Genomic DNA, 14,755 nt, shown 5'->3' with positions numbered 1-14,755 from the left:
GGATCATGGTTTTCACTTAAACCTACACTATTTTTAGTGATAAAACGAGTGTAGAAATGCTAGAGAAACAAGAAGAGGTTATAAATAAACATTTTTGCAAAACATGTTTACAAGTTGTAAACATCTAAAACTTCCAAGAATGAAGTTTGTCAAGAAGTAAATACATTTTGGAGGGTAACTAAGGCTACTAAACACTTTACCAAGTTACTACAAGTTTTTTGTGAAAAGATCAAGTTCATGTTGTTACGAAAGTTGAATAGTTTTTGCACTTGGTAAGTGCAAGATGTTTAGGGATTGATGGTTGATTATTGTGTGTAAATTTTTGAAAAGAAAATGATATACTAAATAGCATGGACACCTCCATTTTCAAAGGAAACTATGGCGAAATTTTCTAAAAATGCAAACATTTAGAAAATATTTTCTAACATGTATTTACAAGTGTATTTTTAATCATGATTTTCAATATAAACTTTGCCATAAATTTTTGTAAGAAAAATACAAGTATTGGAGGTTGGTTTTTGTAAATAAAAATGGATGTATATATATTTAGAATATATATTTTATACTAAAGGCACTTGTGTGAATATTTGTGTACTTTGTGGAATAGTTATATTATTTTAGGCTAAAATAATATAACTTAACATAATACCAAGAAATTACAACACCAAAATAATACCAAAAATCTCACGGAATGAAATATGAGTTACACACTTAATATTGTGAAACCGAACGATAAAACGTAACTTACGGAATATTTTGGGAAATACCGTTACAATATATTTTTGGTAAATATTATTTTGGAAACGAAAGAAGTGAAAATATGAGTTTTGTATATATTGCCAAGTTATATCATATTTTCGACAAAAAGAAAATATATTATTTTTGGGAGATAAAAATATATTTTCCTAGTATATTTAGAAGATATATGATTTTTGGGAAAAATATATATTTTCTTGGAATACATTATTTTAGACAATAAGTTATATATATATTTTCTAAGTGCGACTTAAAAATATATTATCCAAGACTACAAATATACATGTATGAAATACCCCCATCCTTGGGAAGGAAATACGAAATTAAATACTTGAGAAGTATTGTTACAAAATATTGTTTAAACAATTATTCCAAACTAAATATAATTTAAGTTGAAATACTAATTATTTTAACGAATAATTATATCTTGGAATAACATAAGAAATGCAACTCAAAAACGTTAAACTCTAAGCCAAGGCATGGCCCGTTCGTCTAATAGACGTTAGTACACTGTAGGTAGCCGTGTTACCTACGGAGACTTGAGTTGCTAGTTCTAAAGACGCATTACTGTGAGTTCATGTCCCCCTTTTCTTTTAACTGTTTTCAGTTTTATACTTCGGGGGGTGAAATACATGTTACGATTATTACAAACGTTTTATACATGGTATGATTAGCTTAAGGAGGGTTTTACTGCTAGATCATGTGAAAGGTGGGTATAACACTTAAGGCCATTAATCCTCGTTGTAGAACCGAGGGACATGAGTGATATATCTATTTGGGTGTAGCGACCCCACACCCATGGGGACCAGGATGACCCATAGGGTGACTATGTCTTCCAGCCAGAGGCCCGGTAACAAATCTGCTAGGTTTGAGTCTTCCTGCACCATTTCACACATACCATTGGCTTTGCAACCCATTGGTGATCTGTTTTTCCTTATTGCTACATACCAGGGACATACATACATACATACATATTTCAAAGGTTTATTCATACACACATACACATGAACTCGCTCAACTTTTGTTGATGTTTTTAAACTACATGTATTTCAGGGAACTAGTGGATCTGGCAAGTGTTGCATGTGTTTCAAGCTGTGTTTGAATAAAGGATGTCATCCATGGTCGTAAAGTTTTGGAGGTGTATCCTATTCCTAGACGGGATACATGTTCCTAAACTTGGTTTTTAATTAACGTCTTTTGTTGAGTCTTAGTGAACTCATTTAAACAAGTCATGGTTTGTAACTTAAATTTGGTGTCAATGTCTTCAGACAAGTATGTGTGGTATTTTCAAACATAACTTTTATGGATGAATATCTTTTGGGTTTTTATCATATAGCGTTGTTATAATTGAATGCTATGGTATTAAGAAGTCACACCAATTAACCACACTTTCGCAAAAGTAAGGTGTGACACATGTAAAGTATCATTCTAGGTGTATCACGTCTTTATTTTTTTAGTTTTCTCTTTTGTTAGTATACTGAATGTCACTAGGGTTCTGATCTATATATATTAATAAATGAGATGGTTTCATTTTTTGTTTGTGTTTTGAGAATTTTGGTTTGTGTATTGAGAATTGAGATGGATTCCCTCCCAAAATCACCCTCTATTCAACCATAAGATTCCAAATAAGCAAAATTGCTCCATGGCTTCCTTTTTTTCTTCTGCCCCTTTACTCTTATTGTATAGATAGGAATATTGTTCAAGATTTGCCAGATTAGAGTATTTGGTAAATTGGTTTAGTGTTTGTTTTGAATTCCACTTCATCTCATGTTCAGTGGGACACGGGGTCCGTTTTTTTTTTTTTCAGGTCAACCATTACCCATTAATTCGGATCTATATAAAAGCTTTATCTTTTTTTGACTGCTTCATTTCCAAACCCTAATACACGCTCCATCTCTCCATCTCTCCGCCTCTCCTCTTTGCCGATTCTCTCAGATCAAATCAGATCATTGGATTCTTCGCCGCTCGAAACCCTGGTGCATTTCTATTCTTCTTTCTCACGCTTTGACATTCTCCACAACCGTAGAAACCAAAGTTGTTCATCCTGTTCTTCGTTCAATAATCCTTCATCAGTCGTATCTCCCCATTAAAAGGGGCTCGCACATGTTCTGCAGTACCCCCTGTGAATACTCCGCCAGGGATAGCCGAGCCACTTCCCTTTCTTTATGATGGTATGTTGTTTTGCTTTTAAGGAGTTTGCTTTCTGATTGAAATTGTATTAATTGTTTTCTTTTTTGAGTTTATAAACCCTACATACTAAATGAGGTTTTTCTCACAGCTCTTGCCCTTCACCTGCTTCTCGATTTCTCATCCAAAACATTTGATTCCTTTCAAAAGGATGTCCCTTGCAAGCGATTTCCACAGGTATGTTTATCTACGCTTTTGATTTTGATTATCTCTTAATAATTTGTAAATACCAGATTATTTTTATTGTTGTTTGTCCATAGAAGTCTAACTATGTTCTGGATTGCTTTTCACCTTCTTCTCGAATTCTAATAAAAATCGATTGAATTTCAAAACCACCCCTGTTGCAATCGATTTCCTCAGGTATGTTAATTTCGTTTTTGATTTTTTTATCAATTAATTATGTGGAATACCAATGATTTTGATTTTGTTTATCGCTTATTTTCATGATTTAAGGTTTTTAATCATATTGGGTATTAAAGTTATTGTGTACATACTTGAGATTTTGATTTTTACATGGCTACCTCTGTTTAGATTAAAAATCGATAAAAATTGTTGAAGAAGATAGCACTTTAATAATGGCTTCCGTTAATTTAAGTATTATTTGTTTTTTTACTAATGAGATTAGTCACCTTTACTAAGAAGGGTATGAAGATTGGTATAACAATCGCATTATAGATGACGAGTGTTGTAATCTACTTTGGAGTTTATCTCTAACCTACTTTAGAGTTGAGTTTATCAATAATTATATATCTAATTTATGTTATTCTTACTTTTGATGCGTTATTTTTGCTTTATGTTATTTCAAATTGGATAATAGTTGAAGCATATGCATTCTTTGCATTCGAATGTATATTTTTTTTGTTTGATTCAAACATAAGTATCTTAAGAGATTAAGAGATTGTTTTGATGTGTTATTCATATGAACTTTGTCAATTTCATTGATGTTTCGGTTTAGGTAAATGCACGAAACTAAGTATTTTTTTTTTTTCAATTGGGGTTTTGCTTTGCAAGTTAGGGTTCATCGTATTTAAGGTATTTAAGAATGAGCTCTGAATAAACCAAGTTTTTTTGTGCAATAACTCATAATCAAAACATCAGGTAACAAAAAAAAATAATAAACAATATATAACAAAAAACTTAGAAAGCCTCAAACCATAATAGAAGCTGGAATAGCTTAGTTGGTTAGACCAAATTTCGGGGATTTAGACGTGTTTTGGTTCCAGGTCAATTTTGGATGTTTTAAACCGCGGTTAGCTGGTTAGACCTATATTATCACTCTTCTTTTTCCTTGCTAACTCATGAATAGGCTACATGAATGATGAAACTCACTTTTTTGATTTTGAGATTTATTACAGCCTTCCGTTTTAAAACAAATCTTACTTTTCAAGATCTAATTTTGTTATATATGTAGCGTGCAACTATCTACATTGTTGCTGGATCATTAGTGGCCTGGTCTTAACTCTTAGCAGTCTTACAAAGGTAATTAACACATTCTAGCTCGAACTTGCAGTCTTACGTTTCAGAAAACATCTAAAACATATGCAAGTGTTTATGCCTCAGATACTAGAGTAAATTCTTTATGTAAATGAGACTTTAAAAGCCTTTATGTATTTTTGTCTCTCAAAGCAATGATTTACATGTAGCTGGTACTATCAATGTAAGTTTTTTATGATTTGTAGAAACTTGATTTACCATCATTTATTCATCTTTTAGGGTTTTAAAAAAATGTGTTGGTTCATTTGTTTAGATTTGTTCATCGCTTAGGGTTTTAAAAACATTATTTGTGTTTTAGATTTATAAGAACTTCATGTTTTCCGATTATATGTCGTGAACTTGCGATTCATGTTTCAATTATGTGAGATGAACACCAAAGACGGTGCCGGAATACTCGTTGTTTCGATTTGGTGAGTTTTTTTCCTATTCGATGAGTTAGGTTTCGGGAGTACATTGATTAGGTTACTTTTAACTGTTTTTGTTACGAATTTTTATGAATTGATGTTTTTGATTGGTTAATTAAAGGTGTCCAGTTTGTTTGGAGACAATGCAATCAGGCGTCATCAAGCAATAGCCGTAAAGGTATTGTGAATTCCACTACTATGAATATCTGTTAATAAGGAAAGTGAAATGAACAGTTGAACGGTTCTCAGGTTTCTCAAATCTACATATGCCGGTCAATACCACGTGTTCCCTTATAGGTTTCCCATCTTTTCACGCGTCTTCATCTGCCCACCATATGTATTGCCGCACACATTACCGCATCTTTCCCGACGAAGATATTTTAATCTACCTACACAAAAGGTGGCAGCAATGAAGGGAATCCATTGATGAAGGAAGCTGCGGTGATTGACCAGCATATGTAGTTTGAGAAACCTTAGAATGTGATATTACTCTTTCAAGTCTTGCAAGCTATAAGAAGGCTGAAGGAAATTCCAATGGTAGAAAGGAAATGATATGCTGATTACACGGATCATCATTATCTAGCCTGCTGGAGGACGCCGATGACCACCGATTTTGGCAGAGAGATGAAGGAATTATGCTTCATATGACACATATTGCTTTAGCGATTCAATCTCATAACAGGTCTAATTCGTTTTTTTTCATCCATCCTACTTTGAAACAGCTGGTTCATCTTATTATTTTTTTAAATCGGGGATTCAATCTTATTAGGGTTATTCAATCTGGTGAGTTTAACTTAAAATTACCTGTTTCTTTTTAAACGTTGTTTCAATGATTTGACGTATTTGTGGTTTAATTCCTTGAACACCATCGTACGTTTTCAATTTGAAGCTTTTAAACATCGTAATTGTGTTTAGTAGGTTTGGAATGTGACATTTAAAGTTAAAACTCTCAATTTATTTCATGAGTGTTTTATTATCTTTTTATTAGCATTAAAGTTGTTGTAGATCTATGATTTTAGGTTTGTTTTTACACCATTATGTTAATTCGATTTCGACACTATTTAGGTATATCTGTGTGTTATAAAGCATTCTGGCGAAAGTGATTTGGTGGAACGTTTAATTGAGGATCAAACTCCGCATTAAAATTGTTTTTGAAACTTGGCGGAGATGATTAAAATTGGGCGAAGACAAGTCGGGTAAATGTTGGAAGATTTGGAGAGGTGGAGTGACTTTTATGTCCGTATATTATTTTGTAATCGCATTTTGTAATTTGGTTGTTTTTTTCGTAATTGCTTTGGTAATTTTTGTAATTTATCACTTTTTTAGGCAATTAAAGAGACATACAGTATAGAAAACGAGCATTTGAACTCTGGTATAGAGATAGACAAGAACGTTCTAGCAAATCGGATCTGGTTGAGATCCATGTGGGACCTGCTACAGATCTTGATCATGAATATTTCAATCATAAGAAGGTAATTTGTTGCAGTCATGTTTTCATAACTTCATCTTTAAACAATGAGTGGATTCTGATGTTTTCTGTGCATCTTCGTATTTTTAGATGTAGGGTGATGGTTAATCTTTGGGTACATGCTGAACGCAATGAAATTTCAAGCAATCGCTTCACGGTATCACCATATTTCCTATTAATTATATTGATTCATGACTTTTAATTGTTTAACTCAATTGATTATATTGATTTAAGGATCCGGAAAACAATGAATATTAATTCCCATAATGCAAGGGTTAGTTTTCATTTGACAAATCGGTTGTAGACGAAATTCAATCTAAAGTTAGCAGTTGTACAGAAAGCAATGACCAGAGTACACTTCCTGACAAAATAGACGTCGTCTGTACGGACGTTGAAGGCATTTTCTATCCAAATCTTCACTGTAAGATCACCGTTCTCGATTTTAATATAATGCTTTGATTGTTTATTGACTCTAATTTTCGTTTTATTTTGTAACAGGATTCAGTGTAAGTGTGGTTCATGTGGGACCAGGAAGCAAACTCCATCCGAATGGGAACGACATACTGGTTCCAGAGCAAAAAAAGTGGAAAGTCAGCATTAAAGTCAAAGATTCGATGTTACCGCCAGAAAAATACGTTTGTTTTTCATCTCATCTACTTTGATTAAAGTATGTTATATCCATTATTATTATTATTATTATTATTATTATTATTATTATTATTATTATTATTATTATTATTATTATTATTATTATTATTATTACACTTTTTAACATTTAACATTTCAGCTTGCATATTATAAAATTGGTTATTACGCTAAGGCTCTTTTCGAATCAACTAGATGAACAACAACTGTTTTCGTTTATTCAAGGTATTCATATTCTTTATGTTATACTTCATGGGTTTACATTCTTTGATGGTATACAAATGCTATTTGTTTTTGAAACCGTAGAGAAGTATGAATCTGTTTATGCAAAGTGGACAACCGAACGATGTGCAATTTGTAGATGGGATGAAGATTATGATGATAACAAAATCATTATCTACAACAGGTCCTTTTATAAGTTTATTCTTTTCGGTATGTAATGCAACAATATGTAAACAGTTTACTTATTAATATAAGTTCCTTCTCATCAGATGTCAAATCCATGTTCATCAAGAATGCTATGGAGTTAGAGATATGAATGATTTCACATCTTGGGTTTGTCAGGCGTGTGAAACACCCGAGGTTGAGCGATAATGTTGCCTTTGCCCTGTAAAAGGTTAAAATTGTCATTTCACACTTTTGGAATTATAGGTTTTATTTTTTTCTTCAATTTTCTGTATCATGGTTCTTCTACAGGTGGTGCATTGAAGCCGACTAATATTGATACATTGTGGGTCCATGTAATATGAGCGTGGTTTCGACCGGAGGTTGCTTTTCTAAGCGGTGAAAAGATGGAACCTGCAGTTGGGCTTTTACGGATTCCACCCGATTCATTTGTTAAGGTAAAAAGAAAAAACAATCTCACTGAAGTATCGACTAAAGTCGTAATTTGATAATTTATCGTGTTTTTTTGTGGGTTAATTGTAGAGATGTGTAATTTACAAACAAATTCATGGTTCTTGCATACAATGTTGCATTTTCTAATCGCATTTTGTTTTTGGTTGTTTTTTTCGTAATTGCTTTGGTAATTTTTGTAATTTATTTCACTTTTTTAGGCAATATAAGAGGCGTACAGTATAGAAAACGAGCATTTGAATTCTGGATATAGAGATAGACAAGAACGTTCTAGCGAATCGGATCTGGTTGAGATCCATGTGGGACCTGCTACAGATCTTGATCATGAATATTTCAATCATAAGAAGGTAATTTTTGTTGTAGTCATGTTTTCATAACTTCATCTTTGAACAATGAGTGGATTCTGATGTTTTTCTGGGCATCTTCGTATTTTTAGATGTAATGTGATGGTTGTAATCTTTGGGTACATGTTTAATACAATGAAATTTCAAGCAATCACTTCACGGTATCACCATATTTCCTATTAATTATATTGTTTCATAACTTTTAATAGCTTAACTCAATTGATTATATTGATTTAAGGATCCGGAAAACAATGAATATTACTTCCCAGAATGCAAGGGTCAGTTTTCATTTGACCAATCGGTTGTAGACGAAAGTCAATCTAAAGTCAGCAGTTGTACAGAAAGCAATGACCAGATTACACTTCCTGACAAAATAGTTGTCGTCTGTACGGACGTTGAAAGCATTTACTATCCAAATCTTCATCTGTAAGATCACCGTTCTCGAATTTAATATAATGCTTTGATTGTTTATTGACTATAATTTTCATTTTATTTTGTAACAGGATTCAGTGTAAGTGTGGTTCATGTGGGACCAGGAAGCAAACTCCATCCAAATGGGAACGGCATACTGGTTCCAGAGCAAATGAAAACTGTTGAAGAAGATAGCACTTTAATAATGGCTTCCGTTAATTTAAGTATTATTTGTTTTTTTACTAATGAGATTAGTCACCTTTACTAAGAAGGGTATGAAGATTGGTATAACAATCGCATTATAGATGACGAGTGTTGTAATCTACTTTGGAGTTTATCTCTAACCTACTTTAGAGTTGAGTTTATCAATAATTATATATCTAATTTATGTTATTCTTACTTTTGATGCGTTATTTTTGCTTTATGTTATTTCAAATTGGATAATAGTTGAAGCATATGCATTCTTTGCATTCGAATGTATATTTTTTTTGTTTGATTCAAACATAAGTATCTTAAGAGATTAAGAGATTGTTTTGATGTGTTATTCCTATGAACTTTGTCAATTTCATTGATGTTTCGGTTTAGGTAAATGCACAAAACTAAGTATTTTTTTTTTCAATTGGGGTTTTGCTTTGCAAGTTAGGGTTCATCGTATTTAAGGTATTTAAGGATGAGCTCTGAATAAACCAAGTTTTTTTGTGCAATAACTCATAATCAAAACATCAGGTAACAAAAAAAATAATAAACAATATATAACAAAAAACTTAGAAAGCCTCAAACCATAATAGAAGCTGGAATAGCTTAGTTGGTTAGACCAAATTTCGGGGATTTAGACGTGTTTTGGTTCCAGGTCAATTTTGGATGTTTTAGACCGCGGTTAGCTGGTTAGACCTATATTATCACTCTTCTTTTTCCTTGCTAACTCATGAATAGGCTACATGAATGATGAAACTCACTTTTTTGATTTTGAGATTTATTACAGCCTTCCGTTTTAAAACAAATCTTACTTTTCAAGATCTAATTTTGTTATATATGTAGCGTGCAACTATCTACATTGTTGCTGGATCATTAGTGGCCTGGTCTTAACTCTTAGCAGTCTTACAAAGGTAATTAACACATTCTAGCTCGAACTTGCAGTCTTACGTTTCAGAAAACATCTAAAACATATGCAAGTGTTTATGCCTCAGATACTAGAGTAAATTCTTTATGTAAATGAGACTTTAAAAGCCTTTATGTATTTTTGTCTCTCAAAGTAATGATTTACATGTAGCTGGTACTATCAATGTAAGTTTTTTATGATTTGTAAAAACTTGATTTACCATCATTTATTCATCTTTTAGGGTTTTAAAAAAATGTGTTGGTTCATTTGTTTAGATTTGTTCATCGCTTAGGGTTTTAAAAACGTTATTTGTGTTTTACATTTATAAGAACTTCATGTTTTCCGATTATATGTCGTGAACTTGCGATTCATGTTTCAATTATGTGAGATGAACACCAAAGACGGTGCCGGAATACTCGTTGTTTCGATTTGGTGAGTTTTTTTCCTATTCGATGAGTTAGGTTTCGGGAGTACATTGATTAGGTTACTTTTAACTGTTTTTGTTACGAATTTTTATGAATTGATGTTTTTGATTGGTTAATTAAAGGTGTCCAGTTGAAATGAGCGTTTGTTTGGAGACAATGCAATCAGGCGTCATCAAGCAATAGCCGTAAAGGTATTGTGAATTCCACTACTATGAATATCTGTTAATAAGGAAAGTGAAATGAACAGTTAAACGGTTCTCAGGTTTCTCAAATCTACATAAGCCGGTCAATACCACGTGTTCCCTTATAGGTTTCCCATCTTTTCACGCGTCTTCATCTGCCCACCATATGTATTGCCGCACACATTACCGCCTCTTTCCCGACGAAGATAATTTAATCTACCTACACAAAAGGTGGCAGCAATGAAGGGAATCCATTGATGAAGAAAGCTGCGGTGATTGACCGGCATATGTAGTTTGAGAAACCTTAGAATGTGATATTACTCTTTCAAGTCTTGCAAGCTTTAAGAAGGCTGAAGAAAAATCCAATGGTAGAAAGGAAATGATATGCTGATTACACGGATCATCATTATCTAGCCTGCTGGAGGACGCCGATGACCACCGATTTTGGCAGAGAGATGAAGGAATTATGCTTCATATGACACATATTGCTTTAGCGATTCAATCTCATAACTTGTCTAATTCATTTTTTTCATCCATCCTACTTTGAAACAGCTGGTTCATCTTATTATTTTTTTAAATCGGGGATTCAATCTTATTAGGGTTATTCAATCTGGTGAGTTTAACTTAAAATTACCTGTTTCTTTTTAAACGTTGTTTCAACGATTTGACGTATTTGTGGTTTAATTCCTTGAACACCATCGTACGTTTTCAATTTGAAGCTTTTAAACATCGTAATTGTGTTTAGTAGGTTTGGAATGTGAAATTTAAAGTTAAAATTCTCAATTTATTTCATGAGTGTTTTATTATCTTTTTATTAGCATTAAAGTTGTTGTAGATCTATGATTTTAGGTTTGTTTTTACGCTATTATGTTAATTCGATTTCGACACTATTTAGGTATATTTGTGTGTTATACAGGCGAAAGTGATTTGGTGGAACGTTTTATTGTGGATCAAACTCCGCATTAAAATTGTTTTTGAAACTTGGCGGAGATGATTAAAATTGGGCGAGGACAAGTCGGGTAAATGTTGGAATATTTGGAGAGGTGGAGTGACTTTTATGTCCGTATATTATTTTGTAATCGCATTTTGTATTTTGGTTGTTTTTTTCGTAATTGCTTTGGTAATTTTTGTAATTTATCACTTTTTTAGGCAATTAAAGAGACGTACAGTATAGAAAACGAGCATTTGAACTCTGGTATAGAGATAGACAAGAACGTTCTAGCAAATCGGATCTGGTTGAGATCCATGTGGGACCTGCTACAGATCTTGATCATGAATATTTCAATCATAAGAAGGTAATTTGTTGCAGTCATGTTTTCATAACTTCATCTTTAAACAATGAGTGGATTCTGATGTTTTCTGGGCATCTTCGTATTTTTAGACGTACGGTGATGGTTAATCTTTGGGTACATGCTGAACGCAATGAAATTTCAAGCAATCGCTTCACGGTATCACCATATTTCCTATTAATTATGTTGATTCATGACTTTTAATTGTTTAACTCAATTGATTATATTGATTTAAGGATCCGGAAAACAATGAATATTAATTCCCATAATGCAAGGGTTAGTTTTCATTTGACCAATCGGTTGTAGACGAAATTCAATCTAAAGTCAGCAGTTGTACAGAAAGCAACGACCAGAGTACACTTCCTGACAAAATAGATGTCGTCTGTACGGACGTTGAAGGCATTTTCTATCCAAATCTTCACTGTAATATAATGCTTTGATTGTTTATTGACTCTAATTTTCGTTTTATTTTGTAACAGGATTCAGTGTAAGTGTGGTTCATGTGGGACCAGGAAGCAAACTCCATCCGAATGGGAACGACATACTGGTTCCAGAGCAAAAAAAGTGGAAAGTCAGCATTAAACTCAAAGATTTGATGTTACCGCCAGAAAAATACGTTTGTTTTTCATCTCATCTACTTTGATTAAAGTATGTTATATCCATTATTATTATTATTATTATTATTATTATTATTATTATTATTATTATTATTATTATTATTATTATTATTATTATTACACTTTTTAACATTTAACATTTCAGCTTGCAGATTATAAAATTGATTATTACGCTAAGGCTCTTTTCGAATCAACTAGATGAACAACAACTGTTTTCGTTTATTCAAGGTATTCATATTCTTTATGTTATACTTCATGGGTTTACATTCTTTGATGGTATACAAATGCTATTTGTTTTTGAAACCGTAGAGAAGTATGAATCTGTTTATGCAAAGTGGACAACCGAACGATGTGCAATTTGTAGATGGGATGAAGATTATGATGATAACAAAATCATTATCTACAACATGTCCTTTTATAAGTTTATTCTTTTCGGTATGTAATGCAACAATATGTAAACAGTTTACCTATTAATATAAGTTCCTTCTCATCAGATGTCAAATCCATGTTCATCAAGAATGCTATGGAGTTAGAGATATGAATGATTTCACATCTTGGGTTTGTCGGGCGTGTGAAACACCCGAGGTTGAGCGATAATGTTGCCTTTGCCCTGTAAAAGGTTAAAATTGTCATTTCACACTTTTGGAATTATAGGTTTTATTCTTTTCCTTCAATTTTCTGTATCATGGTTCTTCTACAGGTGGTGCATTGAAGCCGACTAATATTGATACATTGTGGATCCATGTAATATGTGCGTGGTTTCGACCGGAGGTTGCTTTTCTAAGCGGTGAAAAGATGGAACCTGCAGTTGGGCTTTTACGGATTCCACCCGATTCATTTGTTAAGGTAAAAACAAAAAACAATCTCACTGAAGTATCGACTAAAGTCGTAATTTGATAATTTATCGTGTTTTTTTGTGGGTTAATTGTAGAGATGTGTAATTTACAAACAAATTCATGGTTCTTGCATACAATGTTGCATTTTGTAATCGCATTTTGTTTTTGGTTGTTTTTTCCGTAATTGCTTTGGTAATTTTTGTAATTTATTTCACTTTTTTAGGCAATATAAGAGGCGTACAGTATAGAAAACGAGCATTTGAATTCTGGATATAGAGATAGACAAGAACGTCCTAGCGAATCGGATCTGGTTGAGATCCATGTGGGACCTGCTACAGATCTTGATCATGAATATTTCAATCATAAGAAGGTAATTTTTGTTGCAGTCATGTTTTCATAACTTCATCTTTGAACAATGAGGGATTCTGATGTTTTTCTGGGCATCTTCGTATTTTTAGATGTAATGTGATGGTTGTAATCTTTGGGTACATGCTTAATACAATGAAATTTCAAGCAATCACTTCACGGTATCACCATATTTCCTATTAATTATATTGTTTCATAACTTTTAATAGTTTAACTCAATTGATTATATTGATTTAAGGATCCGGAAAACAATGAATATTACTTCCCAGAATGCAAGGGTCAGTTTTCATTTGACCAATCGGTTGTAGACGAAAGTCAATCTAAAGTCAGCAGTTGTACAGAAAGCAATGACCAGATTACACTTCCTGACAAAATAGTTGTCGTCTGTATGGACGTTGAAGGCATTTACTATCCAAATCTTCATCTGTAAGATCACCGTTCTCGAATTTAATATAATGCTTTGATTGTTTATTGACTATAATTTTCGTTTTATTTTGTAACAGGATTCAGTGTAAGTGTGGTTCATGTGGGACCAGGAAGCAAACTCCATCCAAATGGGAACGGCATACTGGTTCCAGAGCAAATGAAAACTGTTGAAGAAGATAGCACTTTAATAATGGCTTCCGTTAATTTAAGTATTATTTGTTTTTTTACTAATGAGATTAGTCACCTTTACTAAGAAGGGTATGAAGATTGGTATAACAATCGCATTATAGATGACGAGTGTTGTAATCTACTTTGGAGTTTATCTCTAACCTACTTTAGAGTTGAGTTTATCAATAATTATATATCTAATTTATGTTATTCTTACTTTTGATGCGTTATTTTTGCTTTATGTTATTTCAAATTGGATAAACAACAACTGTTTTCGTTTATTTAAGGTATTCATATTCTTTATGTTATACTTCATGGGTTTACATTCTTTGATGGTATTCAAAGTTGTTTTGTTGGTGAGCCAGCCCGTGGTTGGAGTTTATAGTAATCAATAAATTAAGGCAGGAAATGAGCCGATGCAAGCATTTAATTCAGAAGGTACAATAAACGTAGCATTTCTATTAATGGTTGATGTTTTGAATGAGGGGCCTTTAGAAACCAAGATAGATTGTCTGAAACTGATAGAGGTTTTGTTTACGGGTGCTGAAATCAACCCCAAGTTTGTGGCTTTTAGTGGGAGTTTTAAGATTAGTGAAGGATAAAAGACACCCACATGGGATATTAGCAGGGGTTAAGGGTTTTGAAGATCATTAGTTCCAATAATCAGTAGGAAACTCGATTAAAAGCATTGGTGGTGTTCCGCAATTGGCTAAAATGTTTTCTTATTTAAACCTTCGATGCTTAGAGTTATCTTTATATTATATGTTCTTGAAGTTCTGCCTT

At 32.8% G+C, this 14,755-nt stretch overlaps 2 long non-coding RNA genes across 34 annotated transcripts; both read left to right on the top strand.

Moving 5' to 3' along the window:
• Window positions 1-2,603: 2,603 nt before the first annotated feature.
• On the top strand, window positions 2,604-10,921 carry LOC110873754. Of its 33 annotated transcripts, none has more exons than XR_004865500.1 (18): window positions 2,609-2,927; window positions 3,035-4,847; window positions 4,963-5,019; window positions 5,091-5,523; window positions 5,907-6,061; window positions 6,168-6,313; window positions 6,400-6,466; window positions 6,647-6,730; window positions 6,808-6,976; window positions 7,097-7,179; window positions 7,261-7,360; window positions 7,446-7,570; window positions 7,651-7,796; window positions 8,010-8,156; window positions 8,246-8,314; window positions 8,392-8,579; window positions 8,657-10,279; window positions 10,643-10,919. It is a non-coding gene; the product is annotated as an uncharacterized LOC110873754 (long non-coding RNA). The 33 variants fall into 33 exon arrangements; XR_004865492.1 differs by adding an exon at window positions 6,544-6,583 and having other exon boundaries at window positions 3,035-5,019; XR_004865480.1 differs by having other exon boundaries at window positions 2,610-2,927; window positions 3,035-4,422; window positions 4,736-4,847; window positions 6,400-6,730; window positions 10,643-10,917.
• A 271-nt stretch (window positions 10,922-11,192) lies between these two features.
• LOC110873756 lies at window positions 11,193-14,202 on the top strand. Its single transcript, XR_002555456.2, has 12 exons — window positions 11,193-11,313; window positions 11,420-11,565; window positions 11,652-11,718; window positions 11,796-11,982; window positions 12,039-12,207; window positions 12,322-12,404; window positions 12,486-12,795; window positions 12,877-13,022; window positions 13,236-13,382; window positions 13,471-13,539; window positions 13,617-13,804; window positions 13,882-14,202. It is a non-coding gene; the product is annotated as an uncharacterized LOC110873756 (long non-coding RNA).
• Window positions 14,203-14,755: the final 553 nt, after the last annotated feature.

Source organism: Helianthus annuus, chromosome 8 (genome assembly GCF_002127325.2).
Source record: "Helianthus annuus cultivar XRQ/B chromosome 8, HanXRQr2.0-SUNRISE, whole genome shotgun sequence".
Taxonomy (NCBI): Eukaryota; Viridiplantae; Streptophyta; class Magnoliopsida; order Asterales; family Asteraceae; genus Helianthus; species Helianthus annuus.
This window is presented reverse-complemented; position numbering and strand designations above follow the sequence as displayed.